This window comes from Coloeus monedula, assembly GCF_965178545.1.
Source record: "Coloeus monedula genome assembly, chromosome: 6".
NCBI lineage: Eukaryota > Metazoa > Chordata > Aves > Passeriformes > Corvidae > Coloeus > Coloeus monedula.
Window position 1 is genome coordinate 25,490,199 of NC_138786.1, and position 12,741 is coordinate 25,502,939.

The window sequence follows — 12,741 nt, forward strand, 5'->3', positions numbered from 1 at the left end:
CATCTGCAACTGTAATCGCTGCAAAGGAGGGTTAAAGTGGGGCGTTTATTTGTTTATGCGTGTCTGTGCACGTGTGCGTGAGAGCCGAGCAGATGGGGAAATGATACGCGTGTGTGTCTGTGAGACAGCCCAAGTGAGAGGCACAGGGCGGGTGAGGGAGTTGCTCTGGGTGTAAAGTGGAGGGGAGGGGAAGGGGGTAGAGGAAAGGGAAGACAGGGAGCTATTTTTCCTTTTCACTTTGTTTCTTCTCGTTTGACTCTTTCTCATTACCAAAAGCCAAACCTGGGGGGCAGTCAGTCAGCTGGTTGTGGTACTGCCTGATGAGGCTTTTGTTCTCTTTGAACGCCGCAGTTCCGAGCGTTAGTGTCAGCCCGGCAGAGTTTTGGGGACTGGGGAAAGCGTCGAGGCCTCCCTTTGCCCAGGCTGTGCGGGGCCCCGCTCTGCGCCTCTCTGCTCCTCGCTCTCCCCCGCCTTGGGACGCCGGTGCTCCCGGCGCTGCCGGCTGCAGCGGGTCGGGACTTATCCCCGCCGGTGGGTGCGGAGGTGGCAGCAGGGGTCGGAGCCGCGGCGCCGGGGAGCGGGCGGTCCCGGGAGCGCTGTCCGGGGTGCTGCAGGAGCGCTACCGCACAACATCTGGCCGGCGGGGCCGGGAGGCCACATCTGGGACGGGGGGAACGGCGGCGTGGGGATTGGCAGCGGCTCCTGACGTCGTGAGCCCCCCCTTTCCCCGCCCCCGCCCCGGTGCGTTTTCGTGGCGGCGAGGGGGGGTCACATCTGGGGGCGACACATCTGGGGGCGACACATCTGGGAGCGGGGGAGGGCGGGGGCGGGGGGAGGAGGACAGGGCCGAGCCGGCAGCGCCGGGCCCTCCCCTCTCCCCGCCCCTCCGCCGCGCGCGGCGCCGCCGGGACCGGGAGCCGGGACCGGAGCCGGGAGCCGGCCGGGCCATGCCAGCCGGAGCCCCCGCGGGCGCGGCGCGGCACCATGGCCGCTGAGAACCGCTCGGCGTCGGGCGGCGGCGCGCCCTGGGCTGGGCTGCCCGGTGAGTCGCTGCTCGGGGCTCCGTGGGCGCAGGGCGGGGGGCGCAGGGCAGCCCCCGCAGGGTCCGGCGGGGGGGCGTCTGCATGGCTTTAGGGTGCATGGGGAGGGGGCTGCGCACCCCCGCGGGATGTGGCACGCGGTCGCCCCAGGAATGGGGGAGGTGTCTCTGCAACTTTCCCACGTTCCTGCGTCTCCCCGGGATGCCCCGCGGGTCGGGACCCTCGCACTGGTTCGCTGCCCCGGCATGTCTAGAGCCGTGCAGTCCTGCCAGGGCACCAGGGTGATGTCTGGCATCCCCTTTCCCTGCTCCCATCCAAACCAACACCGTTCCCGGGATCCGTCGCCCGAGGAACCTCGGGTCCCTCCTGTCACCCAGGAAACAGCCTTGTCAGCGCCCTGAGTAGGGAATATGAGCAGCCTGCAGCCCCGGGGGCAGACACCCCCAGGAGGAAACCCAGGACGGGGGTTATTTGCTCCCCTTGTGCCTTCCCTGGGAAGGAGACATTCCTGGACAAGAAACTACCTGCACGCTTTCTTTACTTCCCTCACTATTCCAACAAGAGCAACAGGGGCACGATCCCTATCTTTTGGATACTTTGTCGCCATACTGGGCAAACCCCTCTGGCGCTTGTGGCCACCTCCAAGGATGTGACTAGGCAGAAGTTTTTCCCCCCCTCCACAGAGCCCTTTGCCAGGCTGGGCATTGCAAGGGAGACAGATCTTGCCCACTCTCTCCCTCAGTGTGGGTCTCACCTTCCCTTCAGCCCTTTCTGGCCCTGTTGCACCCTTCCTGCTGGTAATGACAGAGCTCGCCCGTGCTCCTCTGTCGGCCCATCACGGACAAGAGTCGGGCAGCCACACCCTTCTTTCTTTCCAAAATAATGACGCTGGCTTCAAATCAGGCAACAGTTCTTATCATTTTTTTAAAATAAAAGCTGCCCTGGCTTCTGTCTGACCTGCCTTCAACCCCTCTGATTGTGCTGTGGATGGATTTTTCTAGCTGGTCTTTGCAAAGCCCAAGGCTAGGGAGATACTTCCCAACCTGAGGAGTAGCTGGTGTTCCCCTGTGCCCTGCTGGCAGTTGGGCTCTGCTTGGGCATTTGGAGGCTCCCTGCTTTGTCACAACTGCCTTGAGTGATCTCCAAGGGTGGTTTCACTTCTGCCACAACTTGCAGAGTGAACACAGGGGCTGGAAGGGTTGCTACCAATGCAGTTGGGTGGCTTGTTGATGCCGGCACCATCTATCAAAATACTCAGGTGCCAGGATCCCAGAGCCCAGGTTTTTGGTGAAACATCACCAGAGACAATGCTCGTGTTGAAATCTCAGGTGACAGCAAGATGCTTTTCGCTGTCACTACTGCTGGGCATCACCTCCTGCTTCCTAACGCCCTGACTCCTGTCATCTGAGCACCTGCTGCAGCTCTCCAGCCTGGACTAGGCCCCCATGGGACATCTCAGCAAAGAGCAGGGCATCCAGTGGAAATCCTAAACAGCGACCCATCCCTGGTTCACCCTTCATCTGGGATGGTGGCCAGTGCTGGGAGCCCTGGGTGGGGAAGGTGGGGATGGGAGCAGGTGTGCAGAGCTGTGCAGCAGCCCTGGTCCCTGTGGGACCCAAGCCAATGCGCCCTTGCTCAAACTGGCAGCAAGTTTCCAGGGCTGCTGGACGGAGCAGCAGCAGCCTGGGAGTGACCTGATGAGTGGGAAGAGGAAAGCTGGCGGGAGAAGGAGGAGAAGGGCTACCAGTAAAAGTAGTTTGTTTATTCACACAAGGGGCGCACCCGTCTCAGCGGGTCAGTCTGTTTTCTTTCATAGAAGAGAAATGAACTGAAATGATTAATTAATGCTGTGATCCAATTACTCTGAGTTTGCAGAAGGAGCATGGTTTTTCTCTTTTAACTGTCCCTACGAGCATCCCATTGATGTCAGGTTTTGTCATGGTTGGGATTTTGTTGTTTTGTTTTTTAAAATTAAAATGACAAATATCTCCCCAGAAAAAAAAAAGAAAAGAAAAAGAAGGAAAAAAGACAACAACAGGGAATAAAAATAGTGAGACCAGGAGGAGCAGCTGATGCACAGCAATCCCTAGCGCACCTTTGTGTTGAGCCCTTCTCTGCCTGCCCTGCTGAGCCCTGACCAGCAGCATCCACGGAGGTGAAGAGGTTTGGTGAGTGCCCAGCCAAGGTGGCAGACACAGCTCTGCAAAGGCAGCAGGGAGAGCACTCATGAGAGGAGAGGGAAATGGAGGCTGTTTGCGAGAGGCTCCTGCTTTCTGCACAAATACAGCTCCTCTTTCCACAGGGACAGACATGCAGCAAGTGTTTCATGTGCACAAGCTGACCCCTTCTCCTTGGCATGCTAAGTCAGGGCTTCGATGGGCATCTTCTGGAGAGGTGGGCATTGTCCTGGAGCCAGTCGCTGCTCAGTCCGACATGGGTCTATGCCCTTACTGCCCTCCAGTGAGCCAAGGGAGCAGGTTTGCTTTGCATTTCGGCACCCATTCTGGGCTGGCTCTAAAACTGCATGTTTAAAAGACATGTTTCAGGGAGGTGAGAGTGCGGGACCTGACACAGTAAGGAAATGGAAGTTTTGGACCAGATCATTCCCATCTACTTCCTCTCCTCTCTTCATTCCCATCCAAGCATCCCCTGCTGACTGCTCTTTAGCCTGCCGAAGCACCAGCACCCGCCATGAGTGTGCCAGTGGTGAGGCGGGGCTCCACACCCGGGCAGTGTTGAAGCCTCTTCAAGCTGGTGATTGGAGCTGTACCAAATCCATCCTTCTTTTGAGGGTTTTGTGCAACCAGTCAGAAAACAGACACCAGTTTTTAGGAAGACTCATGTGCTCTCCTGCCCAGGGCCCTGGTAGACCAGGAGGTGAGGGCCTGAATGTGTGGCTGCTGCCTAACTCACAGCCAGGTGGAGGAGTGTGCCAGCCTTGATCGTCCCCTGCAGCACAACCCACCATGACATCCTTGTACACCTCTTGGCATGGCAGAGTCTCACTACATCCAGACCCTTGAACATACCGAGGTGGACCCTTGCCCTGTATTCAGACAAATTCATTTACTGAAGCTTCAAGGCGTGAGGCACTCCCTGAACAAATTAATCTCGGGAAAGTGTTCTCTGGGCAGGCTGATCCATGATTGCAGCATTTTGCTGGTGCATGAACACAGGGCAAGGTGTCTTATAAACAGATAGCCCCCTTGATGCTTAGAGACAGTTTTAGCAGGAGACACACAACCAGTCCCAGTTCCCCCAGTTAGAGACACCTGGGTGTCCTCACTCTATGTGCCTGTTGGCAGCCATCCCACCTTCCCTGCGGATCGATGCACTGGTCCTCTTGGGACTTGATTCTGTGCCAGAACAACATCATTTGACCTCTCTTCAGACCCTGAGTTCCCTGGCACTGTGAGCATAGCAAATGAGGCTCTGCTGGAGATGCTCCCCAGCATGACCCCTTGCGTGCCGGGCACAGCTGCTCACACCTTCGCCCCAGGGCTGCTCTCAGGACCCTCCAGAGATGCCTTCAGCCCTGAGGCTGCGCTGCATGGAGGAGGAACTCCAGCAAAGGCTCGGTTTATACCTTGTATGATGTAAGTTTGCTGAGAAAATTAACATCAGCAGTCTGTCCAAGCCTGCAAATGCAATGGCTGTAGGCACAGTGCTTTGTCCCTCCACAATCCCCCAAGCTGTTGCCAGAGGTCCTGCAAATCAGAGCTGTGTGAGTGACAGTGGCTCTTCTGTGTTGCTGTGACCCTGTCCCCATCACACCTTTATGTCCTGTGCAATGTGAGCTCCATTCCCACTCCGTGCATGAGGCAGTGGCAGAGATGCCCAAGTGCCCTGTTCCCTTCCCACCTCCTGCCCCAGCATTAGGCAGGTTGAGATGTGTGGCTGCAGAGGAACCTCTCCCACCCGTTCCAGTGACTCAGAGAGAGCTGGGGAGGGACATGGGAAAGCACAGGGCTGATTACTTGAATTCAAGAGCCTCGAAGAGGAGTTGCATCCCAGGTCAGTTGGTGAAGGAGGGGCAGCAACTAGGAATTTTGTCCTTTAAAGGCAAAACTCAGTGCAAACCATGGAGCTCCTTGAGCACAGCAGGCTCGGCCTGAGTTATCAGCGTGTTACTGAGCTATCAAGGCTGGCTGTGCTCCTCCAGCCGAGAAAGCCAGGCAGAGAAGCAGCCCCTCTGGTACCACAACTGCTTTTACATCTAGCATATTGTATAGCATCTTGCAGCTTGGCAGAGGAGGCAGTGAGGGCTGACACCACAGGCCTCAGCTGGAAGTGTCTGGAGGTGAAATGTCATCAGCAGGGTTTAGGCTGCGGGTGAAGTTGCTTTGCATTGGCCAGTTAACGGGTTAATGTCTTCAGCCTCTTTAAGCAGAGTTAGATTGATTTGTCTGTGGGAAACTCAGCTCCAGTTGTGCAACACTGAGGTCTGAAAACATGAGTCTGCAAACATGATGTCCCGGGCCCCTGCATCCGCTCCAGGTCACAGAGCAGCTCTCTGGAGGCCTCCATGGCGCCGTACTTCACTGACCCCTCACTTGCAAACCCTCCCAGTGTTGATGTTAGCTCCCAAGCCCTGGGCAGCGTGGCAGGCTGGCTCTGCTGAGCAGGGATGAAGATCCTTGGGAGATCTTTGCATGACTGAGATGGGAAGGAGAATACCCTGCATCTCGCTGTCTCTAGTGCCTCTGGGGTAGTTTGGATCCCTGCTCTGCTGACAGTTACATCATGTGCAGTCCCAGATAAAGCCAAAAAAGTGCATGCATGTGTGCAGAGAGGAGTGGACAGCAATGAAACCCTTCTGGCATCTGCCTTTGCCTGAAAACGGGCATGAATTGCCTGGCCTCTGGCCTGCCTTTCTGCAGCACTTAGGAGCAGTGTCTAGCATGGTGGTCTTTATGCTTCTTGCAGAGCTCAGATAACTCACCAAGGCCCGTGAGTGATGCTCAACTCATTAAACCCTCTGCTACCCTGTGCAGTCACAGGCAATGAGGTGGCTAAAACCCCTGTCCTGTGCTGTGGGTGCTGCCTGAAATGTTAGTGTGGGGTGAGCAGCACTGCATCCCTGACTGTCTGAGCTGCATCCCCACCCTACGGCTCATGGGGACCCTGGGGGGCAAAGAAGGTGAGTACAGCATGCTGTGGGTCTCTGCATGGAGGCCAGCCCCTGCCTTATTCAGCACCAGCATGACAGGCTGGGGATCACCATCCTGCAGTGAGAGAGGTGACTCCCAGGCAGAGCTGGGCGGCTTGGGCCAGAGAGCTGCAGCCCACCGAGGTTTCCAGCCTCAGCACAGCTCCCACTCTGCCCAGCCACGAGCTGGTGGGAGCCTCCAGAGAAGATAGCAGGGAGAGGTTTGCAGGCAATGTCTCTGTGTGGATCTCTCCTTCTCAGAAGATTTTCTTTGGACTTTTCTGTAGGGGAGATACATAATCCCTCCCTGGTAGTCCAAGACTATTCCCACCTCCCTCCTCTCCATCCCTCCCCTTCTCTGTTGTCACCATGGATGGGGATTTCCTACCTGCTCTCCTCCCCTGGCCCCCTCGCCCCCACATTTTCCATTCTGCCTGTCCATGCCCTGGGCTTTCCTGCCCACCTACTGCTGCAGGTTATCTCCTTCACTCTGTCCCTTTGCTCAGGCATCACCTCCAACTCCAAACCCTCTTGCAGGTTTTGTGGCCAAATGGAGTCTAGTTAATTTTCAATTTTCTTTTTCATTAGCACCCCAAAGATTCCCATCTGCTGTCTGCCTCCAGGATTAGGGCTCTCACATACACATCCATCCAGCAGGGTTCTTGCTCCTGCCTGATTTTCTGCCCTTGGCTCAGGGCATCAGCTCTTTTCTCTCACCTGTTACTCAGCTGGCTCATTTGCCCTCTCAGTCTTCACTCTGCTCCATGGGGCAAGGGGCTCTTGTTTCCATTGTCAGGTCTCTAAAATTTCAAATGAGCACCTTACTGTTTGCTCCCTGCGATGCCTCAGCTCCGGGCTGAGTTACAGAGAAACAGGTTCCCCCTGCCCTCCTGACACCCATGCTCTGCCAGAGCAGCGCTGCATCCCTGACTGTCTGAGCTGCATCCCCACCCTACGGCTCATGCGGACCCTGGGGGGCAAAGAGGGTGAGCGCAGTGTGCTGCAGGTCTCTGTGTGAGGGCCAGCTCCTGCCTTATTCAGCACCAGCCTTGGCCTCTGGGACTGGCCTGGGGGGGCAGATTCCCCAGGTGGATGGCAGTGACCTGGCCTGGGCAACTGTGGCTGTGTGGGGCCATGGCAGGGTGAGGGGGCTTCCCTACAACTGGCTTCCCGAAAAGAGCTGAGTCCTTCCCCCTTGCCATCCCCTGGCAAGGCCTGTCCCTGGGGCAGGGGGAACTGCTTTTCTAAGCAAACAGATCTTAGGTCTTGCAACACCTGCCCCTCTAGCCCTCAGTCTCTCCTCCACCGTCCTCTGTCCCACAGGCACCTGATCCCAGCCACTAATCTCTCCCTGGGAAGAGCCCAGCTAATCCAGGCAGTCACTTGTTGCTGTAATCCTCTCTCTCCCTTCTTCCTCTCTGCTGGCTGGTCCCAGAGCCCTTCCTGGCAGTGGGACCTGGGGCTGCAGTGGGGTTATTTCTGTTGCGCTGCCTTGAAACAGCTGGGTTCTGTTAAAGCTTCAGCCCAGGCATATAAAAGAACATGAGCATCTCTCTGAGGCAGAGAGCATTAATGCAGTGGATGGGAGGGGGGAAGTGTGGCTCCAGCCCAGGCTCAGCTGGAAGCCCAGCACCTTCCTGGCTCAGCGACACGGGCTGAGCTCTGCCACCAGCTGGGAGCTGCAGCCCTGGGGCGGCCGAGGCAGAGGACACTGGAGGGAGGACACTGTGTCCCCCTCGTCCCGCTGTGCGGTGCCGCCGTGGTGAGCCTTCTCCCCCGGGATGTTACCATCGGAGCCAGCGCAGGCGTGGGAGCTGCTGGGGAGCCGCCGGTGCCTGGGAGCTGCAGGCTGGGCACAGCAGGGTAAGGCTGGACTTTGGCTCGCGTGGCATTTGCCGTGCACACTTGCTAGTAGCGTTCCACTGATAGGTTATTTATATGGCCTAATAATTGGGTGACAGATGGTTAATTAATTGTCAGAGTGACCAGTGTGCTGGTAGGCTATTTATAGGAGTGACCTTTCAATTACTTTTTATAACTTTCTCACTGGCTTGCTTCTTGCCTGGTAATGCTGTGGATAAATGGCATGCGGCCCCTTACAACCTGCAAAGGGCACATTAGGGGTACAGGCAAGTGCTGAAGGGCCATTTTGGGCAGGGGGTGCAGCTATGCCTGCTGTGGGATGTTGCTGGGCCTGCTGGGCTGGGCACTACCTGCAGGAGCCCAGCTCAACAGCCATGGCTCTGACCTTGGAGCGCTTCCCACAGCCGGGTGCAAACCACCTTGGATGTGGTGCCTCGGCTTTACTCTGAAACCCAGCATTACCCACATAGTTACAAACAGCAGGGAAGGCAGGGGAGGCTCCTGGCTTGCTTGAGGGGGGTGGTGGGGTTATGCTACTGCAACACTCCCTTCTGGCCCCAGACACATCAGATTTTCCAAACCTGATGCGCAAACGTGTCAGGCACGGGGGTGTTCTCTGGCCCCCTTGCCTCCCCCTGAAAGCTGGCTGCTCGTGTGCCACTGAGCTTACTGCTTCTCCATGGCTCCAGGAAAAGCTATCAGAGGTTCTTAACTTGTGGGGATGGAGGAAATTGCTTTGCCTCATGAGGACCAGTTGAATAGCAGAGGAAGAAATAAGAATAAATTATTCAACGGAAAAATCAAATGCCCAGAACCACCCCATATGTTACTGACAAGAAACAATTCCTGTTCCACAATGGCTCAGATCTCCTCTGGAGGAGGATAAGGACTTCAGGGATCCATTGACTAGAGGGTTGAAAGCACAGCCACCAGCTGGAGCTGGGAGGGCAAGGGCAGCCCTGCTATTTTAACACAACAGATCCTGCTGGCCCCTCATCTCCTTTCTGCTTTTCTGGTTGTTTATTGCTTTCATCATTCCAATGCAGAGGCACAGAAGCCGCCCAACACCAACCCTCCCTCTGCCAGACGCAAGGCCTGCCCTCAGTCTTCTCCCGTATGTTTTATTTCTAAGGTGCCTGTTCCCAGTATCTAGGAATTCTGTTTTCACACTCTGAGGGGTGTGAATCTGTCAACCAGAACAATCCTTCACTAGCTGTAAACTGGTGCCATGATTCAGGAACTAATTAACAGCTATTAGATAATGCAATTAGCAGCACAAACTGTCACCCTTCCCTCAGTATACCTTCTCTTTTTGTACATGAGCCATAAATGTCTATCTTCTGTTCCCTCTTTTTTCTCTCTCCTCTCCTCCTTGTGCCCAGCCCTACATCACATCAGGAGTTTGACATGACAGGACTAACCCCATTAAGACTTTTACCCTCTCTATACCTTTAGGAAGGCCAAGACAAGCAATGGGGCTGGCAGTGGGGCTGGCCTGGCTCTTTCCAAATGAGACACCAAAGGTGATGTGCCGAGGCCCAGCCTTGGGCACCCAGACAGAGCAGTGGGTGATGTGTGCCTTCTGCTGGAATGTGCCTGTGGTGGAGGGGGCCAGCTTCCCTCTCTCCTGGAGACAGGCAGCACCCAGAGCCCCACAGGATCCATCCAGCCAGGAACTGACAGCCACAGCCACTCGATCCTGTCCCTGGGCTCGAGGTCTCTTTCAGTTTTGCTGTTGCTCCAAGCCCATGCAGGGCTAAAGCCCATCTCCTCTGAGAGCAGCTCACACTCATAGGCATCTCCTGAAGTACGGGTTTCTCTAATTCCTCTCCTTCCCCTGTAAACATCTTCCTCCCCAGACTGGTGTGTGAGCATGGGGCTTGCTTTATGATGGGGTTCCTTGCAGAGCATGCTGGGTGCATGCAGAGCCCTGCTCATTCCCAGAGGTTTTGCTTCAACCGCATGTGGACCAGACGTGGATCTGCCTCCCACTTGCTCCTGCTCCCTGAGGATCCCCAGCCCTGAGGATGATGCTGGGATGGGGGCAGTGTCAAAACAGGAAAGGGGATGGCGGGTGGTGATGTGTGGGACGGGGGCTGTGGAGCAGAGGGAGGCTGTGCAGTACAGAGAGAAGAGGCAGGGAACGCTGGGGCAGTAGGGCTGCTGGCTCCAGGAGCTCATCCCACAGCTTGAGGTGCCACCATCACATGGATGTATGTAAATACCAGCCTCCCCCATTGTCCTTGCTGTGCCAGTGGGGACGGTGGCCAGCTCCTTCCACACAAGGAGTAACAAGGGCAGGAGGGAACTAAACCCTCCATCCCACGTGAGCTGTGTGCAGCAGGTGCTCAGTCACTGACTGCGGCTGATGGAGTGCCAGCCTCCAGCTACTGCAGACTTTTTGGGTACACGGTGGTCACCAGCAGTCTGTGACAGGGCTTTCTCTTCTCTGACCTGGCAAGAGGCTGTGAGGCAGTTTGTAGGAGCTGACAGGCTGGGAAGGCTTGCTGGAGAGGCACATGAGGTGCAGCAAGGAAACAGCAGGAGTTTTCTGCTGTGGTCTCGGGTGTCACCCTGTGACGGAACACTGGCTTTGCTCTTGCTCTGGAGTTGAATCCTCAGCCAACAGTGGTCACACCCATGATTGCAGGCAGCAATGGGGACCCTGTTGTGCCCACTGCCCACAATAGTTGGGCCTCACTCAAATTACAACCTTCTATGCTTGGATCTGTACCTGTATTGGAAGGGAAGGGCATCTCCCTGTCTTGATGACATGATCGGTGAGCACTGCAGCAGCCACAGAAACTCTTGGACCAGAGGATGCTGTCAGTAAAGAGTTGGAGTCTCCTAATGGCTTCGATGCAGAGGAGAAAACCGGCCACAAATCACTGCCAAAAGTATGAGGGAGTTTGCTGTAGCTGGCTGGTGCAAGCAGGTGTGGGAGAGCACCTACTGAGCACCACAGACAAAGAACTGTTGTGTGCAGGCTGAAAAGCCAGTTGGTGTCACAGCCCCAGGAACACTTCTGAAGTGTTCCCTGAGCTTTGTCAAGGCTTTGTCTCCTCCCTGTCTGTGGTGCCATCATGAAAGTGGGGTGCGAAAGGGAATGGAGACAGAGAGGGTGATGTAGGATGGGGGCTGTGAGGGGAGGGACAGAAGAAATGAGCTGCTGGAGGTGTGCAAGTACTGGGCACTGGAGGACATGAGGAAGGCTTTAATGGAGAGACACCAGCTCTTGGAGAGGTCCCTTGGTGTCTTGGTGTCACAGCATTGGGAACAGTGATGTGGCTGGCATGAGGGTGGGGATGGTGTCGTACTGGTGAGTTTGTTGCAGCTCCACAGCTCTCCTGTGTGGTCTTTCCATCTTTGGACACATGATGGGGATGCAGACAGAGGTGTGGCTGCCTGAGGGCTGTGCCCCCACCCAGGCCCTTCCCACACAGCCTGGATGCTCTCCATCTCAAAGGCAAAGATCTATCTGTAGTCCCCATGCAGGCATGATCCATGGCTTGGTCAGCTGCTCAGACCTACCAAATTTGCAGCATCCTTGGCCTTCTCCCAGCTCCAGACTGAGCTGCCTGCTCTGCTCAGGAAGGCAAAGGCAGTGCTGAGTGGTCCCAGTGAGCTCAGAGCCAGCGTCGGGGGCAAAGAGTGAGACAGTGGGATGCAGAGCAGAAGATGGGGAAAGAAGGATGCCTGGTGGGCTGGGGCATGGCAGAGAATAGCCAGGGCATCTGAGGCAAGGGTGAGTGGTGTGCACAGCTCCCAGCTCACACGTGTTGCTCTGTGTTGTACATATCTTCACACCTTTAAGCATGTTCAGTTCTCCTCCTTCCCTCACACAGGGGATTGCTTTATTTTTGTTGATGGGTGAAGGCTTATTTTCACAATGCTCAGTGTTTAAGCCATCCACCCTGAGGCTGCAGTTGCCTCTGCCTCCTGACGCCAGTTTGCAGCATGACCTCTGGGTGGCATCCGAAGGCTCGCGTGTGGGGCTGCCGCAGCCTTTCCTCCCGTCTTGGGGCACGTACAGAACAGTTTGGGGTTGAGATGGACTTTTCTTACTTTGGGTAACTGAGAACACAAGTCTTTGTCAAGTCTAATAATTAATTAGACACGCTTAGAAGAGGATGGCAGTTCATGAACAAAAGTGAGAAAACTGAAACCCACATTTTAGCAGAGATGATGAAAAGGTTTCTTTTAAAGACTTTCAAATTCTTCTTGGAAGAGCTGGGGTAAATGTCTGCATGATTGCTAGCTTGTCTGATCAGTTTGATTAGCTGTTACAAGAATGACAGTTAAATCTCCCCATCTCACCAAAGTGAAGAAATTAAAACTCATTTCAATCTTACGGAAACCAACCCCCAAACTGCCATGATTATATATTTCTAAGCCATTTTATACACTTTTCACCTCTTCTCACATCCCTGGCTGGGTGCCCAGGAAGGATGGCAGCAGAAACCTTTTCCCCCTCCCTCGATGCATCCCTTGTCCTTGGAGCTGGGTGCAAAGATGGGCAGTGCTACCAGGCTTCCTCGCACCATCTGTATCTGGCATGTAGCATCTGCCAAAGGGTACTGCTTTCTTTTAAATGCCTTTTGTCTTCACAGATAATGGTAGAGAGGTATTTCTTTGTCCCTTACTCACTTCTTTCCCTTGCACCTGTAAGAGGAGCTCCACCACTATTGT